Source organism: Sinocyclocheilus anshuiensis, unplaced genomic scaffold (genome assembly GCF_001515605.1).
Source record: "Sinocyclocheilus anshuiensis isolate Anshui unplaced genomic scaffold, SAMN03320099.WGS_v1.1 scaffold447, whole genome shotgun sequence".
NCBI lineage: Eukaryota > Metazoa > Chordata > Actinopteri > Cypriniformes > Cyprinidae > Sinocyclocheilus > Sinocyclocheilus anshuiensis.
In genome coordinates, this window is record NW_015552615.1 from 560870 (window position 1) to 563273 (window position 2404).

General features: G+C 36.6%; 1 protein-coding gene across 2 annotated transcripts in view; it reads right to left on the reverse strand.

Moving 5' to 3' along the window:
- The window catches only part of LOC107666033 (N-terminal EF-hand calcium-binding protein 1-like), a 48829-nt gene that overhangs the window by 2861 nt on the left and 43564 nt on the right, over positions 1 to 2404 (reverse strand). The window lies entirely within an intron of this gene.

Here is a 2404-nt window from a genome sequence, read left to right on the forward strand (position 1 = left end):
GCTCTGCAGTGAATGGGTGCCGTCAGAATGAGAGTCCAAACAGCTGATAAAAACATCACAATAATCCACAAGTAATCCACAGCACTCCAGTCCATCAGTTAACATCTTGAGTGTTTGTAAGAAACAAATCTATCATTAAGACATTTTTAACTTTGAACCATCGCTTTTGGCTAAAATACGAGTTCATAATCCATAATAACGCTTCCTCCAGTGAAAAAGTTAATCTCCTGTAGTCTCTCACATCAAAATCCAGCCACATATTTGTTCAGAGCTGTTTTGGCTTGTAAGCGGTGCTTGATCGGCGCAGATTTCTCTCCTGATTCAGACAAGATGAGTTTTTAAGCGTTATTATGGATTGTGGACTCATATTTTAACCAGAAGCAATGGCTTGAAGTTAAAAAACCTCTTAATGATGGATTTTTTTCAATCACATAACATTTGTCTTCTCCAGATGTTAACTGATGGACTGGAGTGGTGTGGATTATTGTGATGTTTTTATCAGCTGTTTGGACTCTCATTCTGACGGCACCCATTCACTTGCAGAGCATCCATTGCTGAGACACTGATGCATTGCTACATTTCTCCAAACCTGATGAAGCAACAAACTCATCTTCATCTTGGATGGCCTGAGGGTGAGCACATTTTCAGCTTCTTCATTTTTGGGTGAACTACTCCTTACTGTTAAGCATCATCTAATATGACACTGAAGACTGGAGTAATGATGCTGAAAATTCAGCTTTGATCACAGCAATAAATTAAATTTTACAATATATTCACATAGAAAACTTATTTTAAATATGAATATTTCACAATATTACTGTTCTCACTGTATTTTCGATCAAATAAATGTAGCCTTGATAAGCAATAAGATACTTATTTCGAAAACATTTTAAAAATCTTACCAATCCCAGACTTTTAAAGATGTTTTTACTTCTTTATAAGGGAAACACACCATCTATTAAAGCGGGTGAGTGCACACACTCCCTCCACAGGAGATAATTACACTGCAGTATTATTCACTGCAAGTTATAATTTACATATTTATTTCTGAAATTACTTCTTATATTAAATCTTTGAAGACAATGAGCAGATGAGACCCACACATGAGGTGTATGTACTTCACAACGGCGTCATGTGAAGCGTCACAAATGAGATTAAGTAACACAAGATGAAGATGTCACGTGTAAATCTTCTAGATAAGCGTGTGTGTTCATGAAATGTGTGCTCTTAGACGAGCCATCTGCTAATTTGAAATGAGTCTCGCTAGCCCCTCAACAATCTGGCTGAGAACACAGAGGTGCAGAAACACACACACACACACACACACACACACACACACACACACATACATCGTAATGGAGACATACAGTATCATTGAAATGTTTTAAAAATGTTTTTGAAATAATTCTTATTTTCACCAAGGCTGAAATTATTTTATCAATAATACAGAAAAAAATAGCAATATTGAAAACATATTTTTATATTTTAAGATAACTGTTTTCTTTGTGAATATTATAAAAAGTAATTTATTCCTGTGATCAAAGCTGAATTTTCAGCATCATTACTCCAGTCTTCAGTGTCACATGATCTTCAGAAATCATTCTAATATGCTGATTTGCTGCTCGAGAAACATTTCTGATTATTATCAATGTTGAAAACAGTTGTGCTGCCCAATATTTTTGTGGAAACCGTGATACATTTATTTTTTCAGGATTCACAGGTGAACAGAAAGTTCAAAATTTGAAATGTAAATCTTTTCTGTCACTTTAATGCATCCTTGATAAATAAAAGCATTCATTTCTTTAATTTAATTTTACTTCTGACCCAACCTTTTGAACATAGATACTCACATCTTGAGGAATCACATTTTACCAGATATTTTGAAATATAAGAGCTTGATGAAAACATCCCGAGACTTTAAGAGCTCAAAACTTCTTCTCCAGTCCAAAAAGTGCATTTATGGCATCTAGAAACGACTCTGAACTTCCGCAGCTTTCTGGCATTACAAAGATGAACATCAACGCAAGACCATCCACATTCACACATCAGCACATCATCAAACCCAAACACTTCTTATTTATTTGGAGATTTCTCCTTTACTCAAGATAATCAGTTTTCAGCGAGTAAGTGTAGTGGACAGAAGAGAATCGTGTCCATCCATGTACCCAGACAGATGTAGGACCCAGCAGGAGCTTCTGCCCATGAAGGACTGCAGCAGGAGGCTGAGCGAACCCTCAGACGAGACCGTGCTTGTCTTGTGTTCGTAAAAATAGACTCGATTAGGATTTAATTTCCAAAGACCCTTGAACCGACTCTCCAAATCATTACGGTGCTACACACACACACACACTCACACTCACACTCACACTCACACTCTCTCACACACACAAACACACTCACCCTC